Source organism: Pelophylax lessonae (assembly GCF_965119305.1).
Source record: "Pelophylax lessonae genome assembly, chromosome: 2".
Lineage (NCBI taxonomy): Eukaryota > Metazoa > Chordata > Amphibia > Anura > Ranidae > Pelophylax > Pelophylax lessonae.
Genome location: NC_138769.1, coordinates 226030658 through 226051628, shown reverse-complemented (window position 1 = coordinate 226051628; position 20971 = coordinate 226030658). Strand labels below are relative to the sequence as shown.

At 43.7% G+C, this 20971-nt stretch overlaps 1 protein-coding gene across 1 annotated transcript in view; it reads right to left on the bottom strand.

Annotated features, from left to right (window-relative positions):
- Positions 1–18398, bottom strand: part of CSDE1 (cold shock domain containing E1) — a 208419-nt gene extending 190021 nt beyond the window's left edge. Inside the window, exon 1 of the mRNA XM_082246093.1 lies at positions 18281–18398. The gene's annotated coding sequence lies outside the window, so the exon portion shown is untranslated. The remainder of the gene's footprint in view (positions 1–18280) is intronic.
- Between the last annotated feature and the right edge of the window lie 2573 nt (positions 18399–20971).

The window sequence follows — 20971 nt, the reverse complement described above, 5'->3', positions numbered from 1 at the left end:
TTACATGCATGGGGTTGCCACTCATAATGAATAGCAGCACAGCACATTTTCACTGTAGTTGCAGGAATTGCTGCGATTTCCACTCCCACACCCATAAGGTAAGCGAGGCAAGACAGCTGTATGATCACACAGCCCGCGTGTGGTCCCTTTGCCACCAAACTTAGTCTCCAGTCTGACTATCAATCATGGCTATTACAGTTTTAAATGTACTGTCGCTCACTTATTACGAAATTAAATGTACCAATTTCTTAGGGACCCTAACAAGGTTAATAGGAAAAATCTTAGTGGCATAACTGTGTAAACCTGTGTCGTGCATCTGTAAAGATACAGATCAGGGCTACTTAAGAAAATGGGTTTTGTCAATGAAAAAAGCTTTGTTTTAAAAAAAGGGGGGCTCCTAACTTTAGCTGGCTCCTAGATTCAAAACAAATGTGTCAATCCCTGCATTAAAAAAGTTGTGGCACCGCAAGGGCAATAATAGTTTCTCACGCATTTCCAGAAAGACGGGCGGAACGTGTTTCTGCCTGCGTTCCCAGAGCACTCGTGTGTGAACTCTGTAAGAGGATAATCATGGTGAGCCTTGCAACATAGCATTAACACATGGTTTAATAACAAAACTGTTAAAGCAGATAGTATTTGGCAACATTACAATTAAACATTAAAAGGTTCATTTTGTTGTGTTTTTTTGGGCCCGCTCAGTGTATGAATAGATTTTTATTTTAACAAAGAGCTCCACCCTACCCATTTTGAAAGGTACCTGCTCCCGGAGCCAAGAGGTCCCCCCACCCCCCATTCACAAAGTACAGCGCAGTCAGAAACCACATGTGAAGTCATGATGAAGGCACCAGTACCAGGTAGCCTGGAAGAAAAAAAAAAAATTGGCTCAGGTAATGACCACGCTGGATTCCTGGACAAGCAAGTGCCCTTATAAGGCCTCATGTACACTGTACGTTCTAGAAAACAACCGCATATTTAGCTGTAGAATGCTACGTAAAAAAAAAATAACACGTTTGGCTGCATTTTGTAGCCTTTTTGCAGTAGCATTTTTTACCAAAACTATACTCCCACAAAAGCTTATAACCCAAAAACACAGAATAGTCACGTTTAGCGTTTTTTACAGCTGGGAAAAAAAAAAAAAAAAAATCTTCAAACCCATTAATTCTGGAGGGGTTTTCTCAAGCCAGAAAATGCCCCTGCCAAAATACGCTGATAAAAGCCTGTGTGCATGGACATAGGATAAAATGCTGGGGAGTTGGAGGAAAAAAAAAAAACTGTAAAACGTCAAGTGTGCATGAGGCCTAAGGCCCCATTTACACGGTCGGTGCACCTGACAAGACTCCATTTTGCTCAGCTGGGATCAATCCGCCGATCCCCGCTGAGTAGGAGGATGACCGGTCCGTCCCCGCTCTGTGTGCAGAGATGTAGCTGTCAGAGCCCCGCTCTTCTTTATGGGAGATCTGATGAGAACGCACCACCTGTCCATTTAGATGTCTCCGCTGACTTCCGCTGCTCCATAGGGTAGCATGGAGCATCCGATCAGGTCCGCCTGAAAAACTGACAGGTGGACCAGATTGGAAAGCCCGTGTGAAAGGGGCAAAAACTTAGCAGCTACAGCATTTGTAGCTACTGACCCAATTTTTCTGGGGGAAGCCTGGAGCTCCTCTTTAATGTATGGTACATTTGAGTATTACGAACCGCAATCATGCTATTAACCACTTCAGCCCCAGAAAGGTTAACCCCACCCCCTTCATGACCAGGCCATTGTTTGCAATATGGCACCGTGTTACTTTAACGGCAATTGCACAGTCATGAGACATTAAATAAGAGAATATATGTAAATACAGGCAATATGTAGATACAAAAAATTCTAGTAGCGCAAACAAGAATGATAAGCTCACTCCCCAATCACATTGACTGAAAACTTGTAAAGACTGTAGAAATAAATATAAAAAATATATATAAAATAGTCCCAACACGAATCAGTCCACCAAAGCAGCGTTGAAAAACGTATGACAAATAGCGATATTCACTCTGTGAGGTTATTGAAGCTTGCCAGGATCTCCCCGCGGCCACTGGGAGCCCATTATCGGCCCCATCCCGAAACCCCAAGTGGATGCAGCAGAGCCTGTCACTGGTCTGATTGGTCCCAATCCGGAGTCCCGAGCGGTAGTGGCTGTATTGTGGCTTGTTTGCTCAGTGGTGAGAATCACTGGGCCAGTGAAGTCGGTGAGTGTGCATTACCTTCCCCCCTTCAGAGCACAGTGGTGGTGGTCAAGGTGATCCTTTATTTCTGCACCGATTAGGACCTTTCAAGGGATACATCAGTGTGAATATCGCTATTTGTCATACGTTTTTCAACGCTGCTTTGGTGGACTGATTCGTGTTGGGACTATTTTATATATATTTTTTATATTTATTTCTACAGTCTTTACAAGTTTTCAGTCAATGTGATTGGGGAGTGAGCTTATCATTCTTGTTTGCGCTACTAGAATTTTTTGTATCTACATATTGCCTGTATTTACATATATTCTCTTATTTCATGTTATTTTATCAAGTAGCAGCATCTGTTATCACACTATATTAGAGGTAGTTATCCTCTCTAAGCGCTTGGTTGCTTGCAAACTAGTGTTGGTTCCGGGTTGTGTGTAAGCTATCTATATACAGTCATGAGACATTGTACACAATTAAAATTGGTATTTTTTTTCCCCACAAATAGAGCTTTCCTTCGGTGGTATATGCATGATCATCTCTGCGGTTTTATTTTGCGCACCATAAACAAAAAAAAAAAAAATCCAATTTCATCAGTTTAGGTCAATAAGTATTCTGCTACGTTAATATAAAAAAAAAAAAAAAAAAAAAAAAAGAGAATCCTAATAAGCGTATATAGATTGTAGACGCTGAACCTTTTGAGCAAACCAAACTATGGGTTATTTTTATGGCAATTTTACCAGTAATGGCAGCGATTTTTAGCAGGACTACCACATTGATGTGGACAAGTCTGACATTAAGGGGGTCTTATTTACTAAAACTGGAAGGGGGTAAAAATTTGTCATTTCTGCATATAAACCAATCAGCTTCCAGGTTTTATTGCCAAAGCTTAGTTGAACAAGCTGAGGTTAGACGCTAGTTGGTTTCTATGCAGAATTGTGACTAAGTTTGCCCTCTCTAGCTTCAGTAAATAAACCCCTAAGTGAAACTTTTGGGGGACTAGGAACACCAATAAAAAATAAAAAAAAAAAAAAATGCACCGTCAATGTACAGGAAAGGGAAGGGTTTAATATCAATTACCCCTGATGTTAAACCCTTACCTGCCAGCATCATAAGTACAGTGAAAATGCATTTTTAAGGGTTAAATGCGCTTCTAGGGAGTGCTTTCTAACTGAGGGGGGCTGTGCTGTGAAAAGACAGATCCATGTTCCCGCTTAGCAGAAACACAGGATCTTTCTCCCCTACGCTCTGCCTTTTTTTTTTTTTTTTTTTTTTACATAGGCAGGTCACCATTCTGCCTCTCTGGAACAATTGGCAGGTCCCAGCGGACATTGGGTTCGTCGTATACGCTAACCGACTCCCACTGTGTCCAATCACAGCAGGGGCAGGTCACTGGCAGGCTCAGACCTAAGCACGAAATGATGTACAGGTAAGCGTTTTCGCGCAGAAGAGCTGCAGCCCCGCAGTATTTGTGCATGGGGCGGTCGGCAAGTGGTTAAGCCATTTTATTCTGAGGGGATGACTTGCAGTCTTTTACAGTTCTAAATAGGAAATTTAAGATACTCCAAAAGCATCAATAATGAGTGCAGTAGACAGTTTCACACTGAGCTACTGTAGAAAATTCCCTTCTAATAGCCTATTTTGCGACTAATAGAAAAATAAAAAAAAAAAAAATACCCTGGTCCTCATTCGCAACAAGATCAAGTTATCCTAAGAAGCTTACATATTTGTAGATTGGAAAACAATCCCTGGAATTCACAAAGGCTGGCACAGACCTCCAGAAAAATTAGTCTTAGCTTCACTTTCCTAAAATATGGTCAGTATTTTTATTTATTTAAATTTGGAGCAGGTGTTGTGCTGCCACGTAGAAGTGGAGCAAATCAAAACTACCTAAATTTGGTGCATAAGTCGCTGTCGGAACCAAAACTGTAGCAGGTTTTTTAAATTAGGCCCAGCACATTAGGAACAATTAACATAGGAATTTTCTTCACAAGCTCACTGTCAATTTAAAAAACAGCAAAGCCGCATCATTCATTCACAAAGATCTGTGAATGAACTACAATCTTCCACCACAGGAACTGGAGGTACTGGCAGACAGTTGTACTTTCTTGCAGGAGTCTAGCGTTGCACTCGTGATCTTCTGATCGTGCGCACAATGCTCTACCTGCAGAAAAACCGCCCGTTAGGCTTACCGGTAACGGTGTTTCTACGAACCATCCAGAACGGCAACACATTGAGAGATGAGAGGCTCCACCCTACAGCAAACAATCCGCTCACAGCTGTTAAAGGCCCCACCCTTCCTCTTGTCCTTCAGTTGCAAAAAAGCAGTTCTCCAACCGATTCACAAGGGATGTATAATCACAGGTACTTACCACCTACATTTACTTTCTTTCCTCCCCCTTTTAACCGGGCGGGAAGTAGGCCTGCCATCCTGGAAGGTTCGTAGAAACACAGTTACTGGTAAGTCTAACAGACCGTTTTCTCCTCTCACCTTGCAGGGTGGCAACACATGAGGATAATAAAGTAACCACAGGCCTACCTTGGGGTGGGACAATCAGCTGAAGTACCTTTAAGCCAAAGATTAGGTCTTGCTGAGACAGTACTTCCATTCGATAGTGCTTCAGAAACACGTCATGGTTGGACCAGGTGGCTGCTCCCAGGAAGCTCCCGCTTTTTCTGCCCAGGAAGTTGCCAGTGCTCTGGTTGAGTGTGCCTTCAGCTTTGCTGGCGCAGGAAGACCTGAAACCTCATAAGACATGGTAATGGCATGCCCCGATCCACCTAGAGACTGAAGGCTTTGATGCTTGCAGTCCTTTTCTTGGTCCAGAGTAGAGGATCAAAAGGTGATTATTAGATCTCCTAAAACCCCTGGTCCTCTGTAAATAAGTGAGGAGATGTCTCCTCACATCTAAATGAAATTGAATTTCCTCTTCATTCCTAGGATTATCACAGAAGGATGGAAAAACTATTTCCTGCTTCCTGTGTAAAGTCAACTTCAAGCTTTAACCCAAATGGCTTTCCTAGCTGAATGAGAGCTCCAGTCTTAACTGAGGCTATTACTGACACGACTGCTGCATTGGCCAAGTGGGCGACAGCTTTCCTAATAACTAAAAGGGAATCCAGCAGGTCCTGGAACTTATTTCCCTGTGAAAGGTGTTTTGTAAGCCTTTCTATCCAGAAATCTGCATTCCTGGCCACGCATGTTGCAGCCAGTGCTGGAGCCATAGTGGATGAGTTGGCCTCCCAGGCTCGCTTTAACAGATTCTGACTTAGGATCCATGGCATCTCAGATATTCCCTGTGTCCTCAAAGGAGAGGTCAGACCTTAGTCACTTGAGACAGGGAGACGTCCAATTTTGGACTCTTTTAGGAACTTTTGCACCTCTTCCTCCTTAAAGGGGAAGCTCCCTTTCCACGTCTTTGATCTAGTCAAACCTTTCAGGAAACTGCAATTCTTGAAGAATTAAATCTTTCAAGGATTGGTGAAAAGGCAATACATTGGATTGGTTTTTAACCAGTCCTTAATACATCTTATCCTGTGCTGAGGCCTCCTTGGAGGGTTCTGGGATTTCTTCTGTAGCATAAGTAGGTTGAGGGAGTCCCTCCAGATTTTCCAGACCAAACAGATCTGTTCAATTTGGTCACCTCTGCCTCACTATCTGGATCCACCTCAACCTCCTCCTCCCCAGAGCCAAGCTGAGACTAAAGCCTCGTACACACGCAACGATTATCGGCCAACCGATCGTCCGACTTTTGTCCAAGTTGTGTTTTGTTGGTTGGAATGTGCCTAGACTGCACACAAATTTTCTCGGCCAACAAAATTCTTCTTCCGAAGTGATGTCATGTGTTGGTTTGTTTTCTTTGTGTTTTTTCTTCACTGAGCATGCCCAGACTTGCTCATCAGATTTTACCCTGTCGAAATCTGTACTGACTGCACGAAAACCGGCCGTTGTGTTGACGGCCAACAAAAATTTTATAGTTTGCACACCAGATTTTTTTCGGCCGAGAAGTCGGAGTTGGTTGTCGGAAGCATCATACTAATAAGCCGAAAATCGGCAGATCGGACGTTGGCCGAAAATTCCCTGCCAATTTTCCACACGTGTGTACGGGGCTTTAGGCTGGCCATACATGATACAATTTTCTTTGTTTTCTGTCAGATTTTATTGAAATTTACCTTCAAGTATGTAGTACGAAGGCCTGCCTAATTGGATACAAGTGAATGTGTTGTTTAGCTTTGACCTCACATTATGTGGTTTGTGCTAGATCTGACAGAAAATTGTACAACAAAAGTTGGACATGTATGGCCAGCCTTAGCCTGACTTTCTGCGTCCCCTAGGTCTTCCTCTTCCCTTGCTTGAGCAGGAGGAGGAGACCCTGCGAACCAGGCAGAAAAGCAGATTGGCCTGCTTAGGAAAGTAAACTTTCCCGAGAAGGGCCCTTCTTTAGGGGTTAGCTCGCCCGGCTTTGTTACCTGGGGTGGGGGGGAGCTACAGTGGTGCGGAAGGACTAGAAAGTGGCTAGCATTTCCCCCTGCATAGACCTTAAGGAAATATTTCATCAACCTGGAGGTCTCTTTACTAACCAGTTTGATAACTACTTACCGACCACCGATTTACGATTCGGTATCTAAGCTGGTAACCTGTAGAAATTTTTTATGTGTCGCCCATGGGGATTTCTAGTACCAAAGTTTGTCACCATTCCGTGAGCAATTTGACATGTTGGGTATTTATTTACTCGGCGTAACATTATCTTTCACATTATGGAAAAAAAACTGGGTTAACTTTACTGTTTTCTTATTTTATGAATTCAAAAAAGTGAATTTTTTCCAAAAAAATTGCGTTTGGAAGACCGCTGCGCAAATACTGTGTGATAAAATATTGCAATGATCTCCCATTTTATTCTCTAGGGTCTCTGCTAAAAGAAGATATATAATGCTTGGGGGTTCCAAGTAGTTTTCTAGCAAAAAAAAAAAATTTTAGCTTGTAAACACCAAGTGTCAAAAATAGGCCTGGTCTTAAAGTGGTTAATACACCTGTAACAAAAGGGCTTTTTGTGAGATCTGGGCAGTCTCTCCCCACAATTACCACATTTTTTAGAGGAGCTAGTGCTAGCGGATACAGGTGGTGCTTTATCAGAGGCCTCCTGGATTCCACCTGGGGTTTCTGCAAGAGAAGAGGAGATAAACACAAGATCACTCTTCCTGCCCCATAATAACTTGGCTACAGTCCACCACTGGGGAAAGCATGGAAACTACCAGGGACTAAGCCTGACACTGGTATCAGCCCCAATCTGGAAAGAAAACGGCACTTACCGGGCTCCGATCTGTTCTTGCCTGCAGCCACCTGAAGCAACCTTCCCTCCTCCTCCCCCCCCCCCCCCCCCCATTAGGTGGGTTGCAGCAGGTTTTATGTCTTTAGCAGCTTTCTGTCTTTTTTCGGCCGGAGAGTCTGCCTTACTGCCGCCATGTGGGTGCAGGGTCTCCTCCGTACTTGCTTCCCTCTTCTGGGTCAGGCTGCGCATGCTCCGCCTTTCCTATGCAAACTGTAAGTTCCGGTTTCAAAGCGAGGCTTGGAGCGCGGTGTCCGGCGTTTTATTCAAATTCCGGCTGAATGGCAGGGAGGACGAGAGGAGACCCCTGCTGAAGAGCAGGCCACATGCTCGGGAGAAACCACCACTGTGCCCGACTGCCTGTATCCTGGGGCGACCTGTGAAAAGCCTAAAAGGCGTGCAGGTAGAGTGCAGCCCTCACCGGCGTTGCTGAACCTGCCTCACAGGGGGACCATCCACCATAGAGTCTTCAGGTCAGAGACAAAAAAAATATGTTTCGCTGTAGGAGAAACAATCAATACTGAGGGACAAGGGGAAAGGTGGGGCCTTTTAACAACTGAACTGATTGTGTTTCCTGTAGGGTGGAGCCTCTCATCTCATGTGTTGCCATCCTGGAAGGTGAGGGGAAATTTTTTTTTTTTTTTTAACGATGTAGTCATTTAACGCTACCATATCCTTTTACCTTCTTAAAATGGACCTAAATACAAAAAAAAAAAAAAAAAAAAGTCAAACTGAAGTCAAACTCCAGCTCACACTGCAGTTACAGCCAACAGTTTCTGCTTTTGGGATAAAAGCTGGCCATTGTAAGCACCCCTGTCCCTGTTGGGTTGTCTCATCCCTATAACAGGAACATCTGCAAGGGAGCTTGTTCTTTTCAAGAAAGACTTACTGGCTGGATCACTGAATGAAAATCAGATTTGCCCAGGGAGAAATTGGAAATTGTACAAGAGCAAAAGACCAGGCAAATGTTTTAAAGCTGAAATCCAGGTATGAACTTTATTGCATACTTACATTGGTGCAACGCCTAGGGCCACTGAGGCCGACAATCACTGTAGTAGTAGACACCACTATGGTAATGGATACACTCACCAAGTTCCCACTGTGAGTGTGTGTCTTCCCCTCTGCACACTGACCACAGGGGCTTGCTCACACAGCACTGCAGCTGTTCACTGAACAAATTGGGAGACATTCATCAATCCCATTACAAGGCAAAGCAACACTACACAGAAGCAGTGAAATGCATCTTGAGACAGAAAGGTTACAGCCTGAGAATTCCTCTGGTTTCTCTGAAGTCAACATTTGCGACTGCAATAAACTAACCACACCCCCCCCCCCCACCTACCCCCCAATCAATACAAGGTGCTCCGATTGGACGAAGCAGAACTATTGTATTACAAAAAAAAAAATATAAATATATATATATATATATATATATATATATATGGGGCATTCTTAGCAACCCCCTGTGGTCAGCGTGCAGAGGAAAGTTGCTAGCACAGTATATGAGCAGGACTCAAAAGACTGGATATCAATGTAGTAGAATCAACTACTAAAGAGATTATCAGCTTCCCCAGCAGTTGCTAAGGTTTGAGATATGCATATTTGCATTGGTCCAAGCTGGGCTGGACCAGTTACATATGCAAAAAACCATGGCGCTGCAAGTACATTTTTCACCTTTTGATTGCATTTTACTGTTGCTTACTGTATTTCCCAATATCTTAAATGTAAATATTTAAATTGCACAATTATTACTTTTTATTTACTAAAATTTTAATTACGACACATTCCACCCCAAGCTACAGGGCTGTGGGTTTTTCTTTATGAACACAGTGTAGTGAAAACACCTCCAGACCTTGCATTCAAGTGTGGCTTCCTTAGGATGCTGTAAGGCTTCATGCACACTGGACATTTTTACAGCTTTTCATAGAGGCACCAGGGTCTCATCCCCCCCCACAGCCTAAAAACACCCCTTCATGTTATGCTCCCCTCTGGAGCAGCAGCATTACAGCTGTAAATACCCAACGCAGCTAAACACATGTTAATGCTGTATACAGCGTTAGCATCAAGCGTTTAAGCTGTAGTATTTGGATTTGGGATGGGAAAGTAGAGGGCAGCTAAACGCACATTAACGCCAATCCAAAGTTCTTCTAAAAGCGCATTTGTAAAGCCGTTTTTTTCCTGGCATCAGTACTAGCTTTGCAGCTTGCTCTTTTTACGCCCTGTGTGCACAAGGTCCAGGTGAAAAGGGGCCACCCTGACAACTGGAAACTTTGAGGCAGCAGTTATCGCACCAGCTTAAACAGGAACACAGGCAAGGAATAAAAGATACAAAAGAAGCATACTCAGTAAATGGCAAATTAATAAATCAACTGCTGGAAGTGCCTAAAAATTGAGGGTTTGAAGATCACTTTACCAGGTTTCAGTGACTCACTCTTACAGGTTTATTTACCACAACTGGACAGTGCAAAAATCAGGTGCAGTTCTGAAGAGAAACCCATCAGCTTCCAGGCTTTACAAGTTAACTGTACTGAAGTTAGAAGCTGATTGGCTACCATGCACAACTGCACCAGATTCGGAGTTCTCCTGTTTTAGTAAATCTCACCCTTCCGTCTCTGATCCTGAAAAATTTACCTAGGAAAAAAGCAGCCATAGAATGCCTGCTTGTAAGGGATGCGACTTACAAAACTGACCTCCCAAACCACCTTTGGACTCAATGTTTCCAGAGTCATGATCCGCTTTAAAATGGTCAGGCAACTCAACTGATATTTTGGTAGATCCTGGAGAGTCGTATAAAGCAACTGACTGGGGAAAAAGGTCTTCCAGAAGCTGCTTCAACTGTATCTCAAAGTCAGGAAATGGTGCCTGTTGGCACTATATCAAGTATGTAGCATTAGCTACATACAGTGCTGTAATCGGGAAAGGACTTATCTGCAAAAACAAAATCAACTTTGGCTAAGCACTTCATTCATAGAAAGCCTTGTTCTCATCCATACAAGACATGACCCAATTACCAGAGGTCGTCCACTTTGCCCCTCCACCTTGGGCAGCCAAATGAAGCCTGCCTTGTATTATTGATAACATGGCTTTCTGTGGCTGAAAAGAACTCTGCCCCACTCGATTTAGTTTCCGCTGCAAATGGTAAATACCTGTACTGCTGCCAGAACAGAGCTGTATTCTGTAATTAGCTGATACTAAATACAGCACTGAAAGATGTCACATCAATTAGTATAGGAAATTGTTTATTTGTTTTAATTTGCCCCAAACTAAAAATTTAACGTAAAAGTAAACCTGGGGGTTCAGCTGGCCATAGATGGACCGGACAAATTTCAATCCATCTATGGCGCTTTCCGATCAACAGCTGTCAAATGGAAATGTTAGGAAAGGTTTCTCCATCAACCAGCAGCAGTCTGCTGGTCAGTCTATCACAGCAGCAGAGGAGTCCCACTGTCAGAATATAATGGCAGAGCAGGGAGGGTTTCTCCCTCAACCCCACCTGTGTTTTTTTATCCTCCCATTCTGCCTTCTGGCTGAAAAAAAAAAAAAAAAAAAAAATCGCTTGATTTGCCCCAGCAACAGTGTTACAGGGGGAATCCATCCCACAGCACTATTGTGTTCTGCTGGCAAAGCACCTTCCCTACCGGCAGAACAAGATTACTGCTTGTGGCTATAGCCATCTGCAGTAATCATATGCAAAAAATAAAGAAATGGAATTACTTCAGTACAAACAGCCTGCCCATAGTTTGATCAAATCGAATCTCGGCCAGTCCCTGCTGAACAGGCCAAAATTCGAACCATCTATGGCCGGCTGGTTTAATCACTTCAATACCGGGCACTTTCGCCCCCTTCCAACCCAGGCCCATTTTTAGCTTTTGCACATTAAATGACAATTGCGTGCTCGGGCAACATTGTACCCAAATTAAATTTTTATTTTTTGAGATATCACTTTCTTTTGGTGGCATTTAATAACGACTGTCTTTTTTTTTTTTTTTCCTGCAAAGACACCACCACACCTTTTTCTTAGGTATACAATTTTGCAAATAAGTAGTTCTTCACTGATGTGCGCTGATGGGCAATGACAGGCAGCACCAATATGCTGCACAATTCTGGATAAGACGAGTCACAATTATTTTTCTTAGAATAAATATCACGATTCTCAGCACATCATCTTTTACATTATACAAAAAAATTAGGCTAACTTTACAGTTGCTTTTTTTTAAATTTAAAAGTATTTTTCCCCAAAAAACGGTTTGGAAAAAAAAAAAATGCGCAAATACAGTGTGACATAAGATTGCAACGAACGCCATTCTATTCTCTAGGATCTCTGCTATAATATATATAAAATTGTTTGGGGGTTTCCAAGTCATTTTCTAGCAAAAAATACTGATTTGTAAGCACCAAGTGTCAGAAATAGGTCTGGTCTTTAAGAGGTTTAATGGCCCTCAGATGAAGTTCATTCCTTTGATCTAAAAAGAACAAAATGATACATTGTAAAGCGTTGTGTTTTGCAGGTTTTTCAATGCAATTTTTCAGCAAAAAAAAAAAAAAAATAGATATGGATGAGTTGGTTTTGAATATTTTAAATTAAATAAAACAGCATTTTTTGGTTTGTGGTGCTCACGCGCAGTATAGTTCCACTTTAAAACTGAAGCTGCACTGTCTACATCTGCACTTCCCTAGTCTAATCACAGTTCCAAAGGCCTACGGTGGGAAGACTGGCGATCATGTGAAAACTGTCACTGATCAGAAGCTGGCCCGGTTGACTACTGATCTGTAGCATGGACAGAGAGCTGTCCTAAGCTTAGGAGTGGGGGATTCATTTCCGGGTCCCTCTGACTACCCATCAAGGTCCCATACCGATAGCAAGGCGTGGATTGCACACCAGCTTGACTGATTTTATCTACACATGCTGTATACTCCCAGTGCCAGGTAGAGCACAGATACATGCGAGTGCAACTTTTTAGTCATCTAGGTTTTAAACACCAATAAAAACATTTTACACCATCAGTCCTTTGTGTCCCTGGTGGAGTTTCTTTCCACATCTCCAGCCTTACCCTGAAGGAGTACTGGAATGGAGGGGTGCTAAACCAGGAACCAGTCTGGGTTTTTCCAGAAGCGCCATTTAGCCTTCTGTAGAGGTCAAACACCCTTGGTAAGTCGCGATCTACCGTATGAGCACTAAGGGTAAAGCATTGGGAAGACTCACCTGTCCAGAAGCACTTTATACAAAAATAAATTTTTTTTGGTGTTGTCACATTGGACATTTTCTGTATTCGTCACATTTTTTGCAATATGCACTTTTAAACATACGAGGTGTTGTGTAGATAATTACTGGTCATCACAAACCTAATTGCACAAGGGAAGATCAGTGTGCTTCTACTTCTACCCCCCCCCCCCCCAGCTCTTATGCAGCTGAGAACAGAGGGAATCAAAAAAAAAAAAAAGGAAAAATTGTATTTAATGTTTAATATCTATGCACAAATGTTTTGCCTTCCATTTCTATTTTAAACTGAACGGGTTGCTTCACAAGGTGATTGCTTACAATCACTTTAGATAGGAAGTAAAGTCTACTTTAATCATATCTGCAGGCAAGCCTATAATAAGGCTTACCTGTAGGTACTCTGAATATCTCCTAAAAATGTACACAGTTTAGGAGATATTCCGAGTGCATGCTAGGGATGCACCAATCTGACTTTTTTGGAGCCGATACCGATATCTGGCGTTGTGAAATCGCCGATACCGAACCAACCTGGAGCTACACACAAAGCAAGCGGCTGCAGTACAGAGCAAAGCCGCTGCTTCATGTGTGTGGCTCCTCCATTCACAGGCGGAGTGCATCTGATATCACTCCGCCTGTGAGCCGTTGTAACGTTAGAAAAACATACCTCGTTAGAATTCCATACTCTCGTCACTTCCTGTCAGAAACAGCTGAGCAGCGTAGCAGTGCGCATGCTCAGAGCCGGGGATACATCACTGAACAGCAGAGAAGTTGACAAGTGCGCATGCCCGGAGGGTATGAAATTATCACAGTAGTGTGTGTAATGTTACACTTGCGGCGGTTACATTAAAACAGTTCGGCTACAACATGGGTCATCTCTAGGGCTGCAACTAACGATTATTTTCATAATCGATTAGTTGGCCGATTATTGCTTCGATTAATCGACTAAAAACCTAAAAAAAATAAATAAAAAAAAAAAAAGTGTATAATTTAGTTAATATTCTTGAATATCTATATGTAGTGGTAAATATAACTATCCAGCTATATAGTTGGATATTTAATCCACTCTGAAACAGATATATGTATTATTAGAGGTTTAAATGTGGTACATATCAGACTCCGAGATCAATATTTTTAAAAGACCTAAAACACTGTTTTGCAAATTTTCAGACCGGATTTGTATAGAATAATGATAGACTCCCTTATTAATAGGCAGGTAGTTTGATACAAGCTCCCTGTGCCTGCTGTCACTTATGCTGGTAATACACAAACTAAATTTTTTTTAGAAAATTTTTAAAAACATTCATCCGATTTTTCTAACCATTAGTGTATATTGGTGTCCGGTGTCAACCACAGTGACAGGAAAATTTGAAGGAGCAGAATAGAAAACTTCTCGATCAAACAAATCTTCAAATAGTGTATGTGGTTTTTGCTCAGAAGTTTTATTCATTTTAAAATTTATTGTTAAAAGCAAGTGGAATTTTCAAACACTCGTCCATTCAACAAATATACAAATCATTTTTGAACAAATATAGATGCAAATATTTTTGTCCAAAAATCCAATACATGTATGGGAAGCAGAGGACCTTTAGTAGCAGCAGCATGCTTTTTTTTTTTCATGTGTATGTATATAAAAAAAATATGCCCAGAAGTCGGATATGCAGGATATTTTAACTGGGAGTCAGACATGAAGGTATATGAAGGGTGGAAAATAACATTTATATATTAAAGTAGTACTAAAAGCTGAGACTTTTTTTTTTTTTCTTCTTTTCATGGATATAATAATTTTAACTACTTGCCTTGTGTGCACTTAAACCCCCTTCCCATCCAGACCAATTTTTAGCTTTCAGTGCTCTCACACTTTGAATGACAATTGCGCGGTCATGCTACACTGTACCCATATGAAATTTTTATCATTTTTTTTCACACAAATAGAGCTTTCTTTTGGTGGTATTTAATCATCTCTGGGTTTTTTATTTTTTACAAAAAAAAAGAAAAAAGACAATTTTGAAAAAAAAAGTTTCTTATTTTCTGCAAGTAAATTTTGAAAATAAATACATTTTTCTCCACTGATGTGCGCTGATGAGGTGGCACTGATGGGCACTGATGAGGTGGCACTGATGAGGAGGTACCAATATGCCGCACTGATGAGCACTGATAGGCGGCACTGCTAGGCACTGAGAGGTCGGCACCGATGGGCACTGGCGGGCAGCACCGATGGGCACTGGCGGGCAGCACCGATGGGCACCGGCGCCCACACTCAGTGCTCATCAGTGCCTAGATGAGCAGGCACTGATGGGCACTGACTGGCAGCACTATGGGCACTGATGGCGGGCACTGTGGGCATTGATGGTGTGTTTGGTGTACCTTTGTTGTAATCAGGGCACTGGTGATCAGTGCCCTGATTACTTTTTTCTGTGTCCCCGGCGCTGGGCAGCTCTCCCTCCTTCCTCACACTGCAGTCTCCGTGTGAGGAAGGAGCGCTGGCGATGAGAGATGATCTCATATGTTTACATATGAGATCATCTCTCATTGGACGGTCCGATCACGTGGTGAATGGCCGCTGTGATTGTCCATTTACCACGATCTGTGATCGGCTGTGTCCAAGGGACACGGCCGACACAGATTTTCCCCGATGCGCGCTCACGGGAGCGCGCGGGGAGACTGTTTCTGGGAGGCCGTATAAAAACGGCCTCCCGAAAATGTGAGTCCGCGTTGCAGCCGTCTATAGGCTGTAGCGCGGATGGGAGAAGGTTAAATACAGTATAATGCACAATACTAATAAACTTTTACTTTAAATGTAATTGTAATGCCTTATATCACCTCTAGTCTATCGGCCTCCACCTTCTCTGGGTTCAGATGCTGATCTTCCCAGCACAAAGCCCTTACAGTGATTGTAAACGTTGGATTATTTTCTTTTTAACAACAATCTTGTCATACTTATCCTCTCTGTATAATGATTTTTCACAGAGCAGCACTGATTCTCCTCTTCTGCCCCCCCCATGGCACTTCCAGCCCCTTCTGCCTTCAAAGTGCCCCTATAGGAAGCAGCAAAGTATAGTACTGTACAGAGTGTCCCTATAGCAAGGTTAAAAAACCTCTGCCTTTAGAATCACTTGGTTCCTTCTCTTGCCCAGGACTACATTTCCCATGAGGCATTACTCCTCACACATTCACAAGTTCTCTGTCATCTACATACATGTATGGACGGTGTACTGCGCTGTATGTGTGTTGCACTGTATTTTCTGATATGTAAACAAATAATACATTCTGTATGAAGGACAACTAATCGGCTGACGATTAATCGATTACGAAAATAGTTGACAACTATTTTCATAATCGATTAGTTGACGATTATAATCGATTAGTTGTTTCAGCCCTAGTCATCTCTGCTCCTATCCTTGTCACTTCCCAGATGTCGGCTACTAAATATAAAAGCGGCGGCGGGTGTATGAAATGTAAATGACGGAGATGCTCTGTGATCCGCTTTTATATTTATTTGCCGAGATCAGGGAAGTGAGAGGGGTAGGAGCGGAGATGACCCATGTTGCAGAGGAGCTGTTTTAATGCAACAGCGGTAAGTGTAACGTTACACACACTACTGTGATAAATCCATACCCTCCGTAGGTGCACCGGAAGTGACGAGGGTATGGTTTTCTCACGGGTATGGTTTTTTCACGGAACACCGGACCTATACAGGAAGTAGCGGGTCCCATAATATTACTGCACCTAGTGAGGGATGGCTGAGCCGTTACTCAGCAAAAACCGGATCGGCCCGTGGGACGGCTAAATCTAACCGATCTCCGATTCAGCTATTTTGTCCAGATAGGGGTTGATTTCCGATCTGAATATCGGATCGGTGCATCCCTAGCTGCATGCAGCCGAAGACATCATTGGCGCATGCGCTCTGAAGGTCCGGCTTACCATGCTGGTGTTGTGCCGAAAACTCCAACCACGTCACTTCCCGTGACTCTACAGCAGGAATAATTGGAGATTGACAAGTTGCCGTATTTATAAACCACCGGCAGTATGTAGACTACGGTACACTAACAGTTGCCCCTTTATATGGAACACTGGGTAAGGAGGAACAAAGATGTCACTGCCATGGAGGCAGATATGTTGTTACTAGTGGGCATTACTAACATTGTGCAGTCAATATAGCGTGTACCGTAGCCTACAGGCTGCCAGGGGTCTGTGAAAACAGCAGCTCGTCAAAATCTCCAATTTCAGCTTTAGACTCACCAGAATTGAGGTGGTTGGGAATTTTGGCGAGTTGAAGTTTTCAGCAGAACACCGGACCTTCAGAGCATGTGCCGCAAATGACAGCTCCCATGCGCCGCAAATGACAGCTCCCATGCACATGTGTGGGAGTGACATCACGGCTTGGCAGCTGCGACCATAGAAGAAACACTGGGGAAGAAGTTAGCTGTCTCAGCAATGCACACTAGCTGATTATGCCAGGGTTCGGGGATCCCCCTCCAGTTCGAGGTTTACAACCTCTTTAAATAAATGACACTTGTATATGATGCACTGTATCTCAGTAAAGGATTTACATCTCCTTTAAACTAAGCCCATTTGTAGTGAGCAGAAGGCATTGTGGGCTGCTGCCAGGAAGGGCACACAGCACCTCCTCTCTTGTTGGATTCCCATACACATTCACAAGAGAAAACAAAAAAAGGGAGGCAATTTCATCATTGTCCTTCCTGTCCAGTGAGTCATAGGACACAGGAGTTACGTCATAGCGAAGCATCCCAGTAGTAAAACCTAATACACAGTTAGGGCCGTGCTCTCTTCCTACCCAGCAACAAAAATCTGCTGCGTCGTTCTGCCGCTGTACCAACCCAACAGGACTTTCGTAAACATCGCTCAATCAGGGAATTCGCTCACTGAGATTATTGCGACACTCAGCTGAGGGGAAAAATGGATCACTGCATTCAAGAAGCACGTTCCTCATCAGCAGCGCGCTGCACCCTGGTCCTTGTAGTTTCTCTCCAAGGCTACAGCGCTCCGCGCGCCATCAGTGGGGACTACGATTCCCATAAACCTTCGCGCCCCTCCACACGAGACGGTCGGCTAGCACCCTATACCAGCCAACAGCGTACTAGCAACTCCACCCGCCACCTGATTGGTTGCCCCGATATTCGGTGCACGCCCCCTCCCCTCACCGTGCGCCTTTGTCCAGCCGCTAGCGCTTTGTGTGGTACGGGCGGGCACAGCCCTGGCACCCGTTCACTGGCGTAGGTAGCCTCTCCATAAAAAGCCTGAAGGAAAATTTCATGAAAACGCCAAGTACGAAACCCCAATGGCAGCAGGTCCCTCCCTGTTTAAACAGCAAACTTAACACGAGGCCAACTAGCCAGAAGCGCACAGCTGACGAGCGGCAGATGACAAAGCACCTATCCCATACACTCCCTCAGTGCTGCACTGACCCCCCTACCACACAGCTTCCTCTGTCCCAGTCCGTACACACCTTCCACTACACAAAAATGTATTTTCACGAAGCTAAAATGACTAATAAACGCAAACTCACCCCAACAGCTCACAGCACTATCACCAGCGCCGCCATAAGCAGCACGGCACATTACGTAGGAATAAAACACGGCGCTCTCGCGAGATCTTGTAATCCCACGGGAGAAGGGGCGGCGCATGTGCGGTGCCGCGTTTAGAATGCGGCGCTGGCTGGATACCCGCGCATGCTCATTGGGAGCTTCAAGCATCCTGGGGGTGATGTCATGTTGGCAGGAGCCCAGTGTTTTCGTGCGTTGTCCTAACGGTGACCCCGGACTCGAGCAATGGGATGTTGAAGCTGGTTTCAGCAGTAACTCATTTCGATGTGGGTTTTGGTCATGGACAGAAGATCAAAATTACTTAACCACTTTACCACCGGAGGATTTCCTGCTTTACGTCCAGGCCACTTTTTGCGATTCGGCACTGTGCGACTTTAACTGACAATTGCGCGGTCATGCAACGCCGTACCCAAACGAAATGTATGTCCTTTTTTTCCCACAATTAGAGCTTTCTTTTGGTGATATTTGATCACCTCTGCGCTTTTCATTTTTTGTGATATTAACCGCTTGCCGACCGCCGCACGACTATTTACTGCGGCGGTCAGCCCCTCACAGGCAAAGCGACGTAGGACTACGTCGCTAGCCTGTGAGGCTCTAGGGAGTGAGCGCGCGCCGCCGGAGGCGCGCTCCCGCTCGGTTACGGACCCCCCCACTCGCGATCCTCCGTTACACCGGAAGAAAGGCAGGCGGCTAATGTAAACAAAGCCGCCTGTCATTCTTCCCTGTGTAAGAATGGAGATCACACGGTTCTACTATGTAGGACCGATGATCTCTGTTCTTACACTAGTAGCCACAGCCAATCACAGTTAGAAACACGCCCCTAGGGACACACTTAACCCCTCCCTCTCCAATAAAGTTAACTCCTACACTGCCAGTGTCATTTTTACAGTAACAGTGCATATGTATAGCACTGATTACTGCAGTAATGTCACTGGTAACCCCAAAAGTGTCAAAAATGTCAGTCAAGGGTCCGATCTGTCTGCCGCAATGTCGCAGTCCCGCAAAAAAAATCGCAGATCGCCGCCATTACTCGTTAAAAAAAACAACAAAAATGACAAAAATCTTTCCCTTAGCAATAACTTTTGCGCAAACCAATCAAAATACGCTTTTTGCGATTTTTTTTTACCAGACATAGGTAGCATAAAACAAATTGGCCTAAAATGTAAAAAAATTTTAATTTTTACATTTTTTTTGGGAATTTCATATAAAAAATGTGAAAAATATTGTTATTTTTGCAAAATTGACGCTCTTTTCTTGTTTATAGCGCATGATCAAAAAATCGCACAGGTGATCAAATACCACCAAAAGAAAGCTCTGTTTGTGGAAAAAAAGGACGTCAAATTCGTTTAGGTACAGCGTCGCATGACCGCACAATTGTCCGTTAAAGTCACGCAGTGCCGAATCGCAAAATATGCCCTGGTCAGGAAGGGGGTAAAATCTTCCGGGACTTAAGTGGTTAAAAAAAAAAGCAACAATTTTGAAAAAATAACAATATTTTTCTACTTTGAAGCTAAAAAATATCCAATATATTCAATTTTTGTCATATATTTAGAAAACAAAGTATACAGTGCCTAATACAATCAATCTCAGCCAAAGCTTTAAGATAAATGTAACTCCATATGGACAATATTAACATAGATAAAAGTCCATGAAGAGAGGAGTCCTCTAAAAAGTCCCGTAGACCAGGTGATGAAATGAAGAGACAGCCTCCACCAAACACCAATGAGTGTGGCCTCTTACTAAGAGCATATGATCCCCATTACAGGGATCTAAATTCGCCTCAAAGGAAATCCTCACAACCCCCTATGGATGGATGGATGGTCTTCTCCTACACGTAAAACCTCAGCACGCTCAAGAGTACTCCACCCTCACAGGTAATAGTACCAGCCCAGATGTCACATAAATAGAAAAGGAAAACTCCTAATGGTGCAATAAGTTTAAACACAAAGTCTTTAATGTGTAAAAAGCGAATGTAACACTCACATTTAGCATGGGTAAAACGAGCATCAAAAGCTCAAAGTCCTGTTAAGATGTCATATGGCGGACGGTGTGGTAGCTGCAGCCATTAGCTTCTAACTTGGAGCAGGTAGACGCTGGGGAGATGCATACAATGCGGACGTTGCCGGTCCCCCTACCGGTTTCGTCAAATGCTGACGAATCAGCATCAGGGGGCGTGGCTAGTCACCACCGATCCCCCACATTAAATGGCCCAATACAGTGGAAGGGGAGGAGCGGCGTGCGTTCCAGCCGATTCCTCCTCACCCGGAAATGCTAACCACACGATACTTGTACTGAGAGGAAGTGCATTAACCTGCCAATCTAAAGCCACCATCCCTGAAATTGTTCATGCAAGAGTTGAATGACAACAATTAAGCGTTGTATACTTTGTTTTCATTGTTTTTTAGTTGAGGTCCAACAACTTTTTTATATCAGCAGGCGGATCACCACACTCGTTCCCCGACGATCGGGGAAGAGCGGCAGTGATAACCGCCGCTCCTCCCCTGGCCCGACTCCCGCTGTGACTGAATACAAGGGGAGGAGTCCAGCGACGTAGTTCTATGTCGCTGGACGATAACGAGCCACTTTGCCGCAGTAGGCTCAATGTGAGCGGTCGGCAAGTGGTTTAAAGAGGAGTTCTGTGTCCCCCCCCAGGA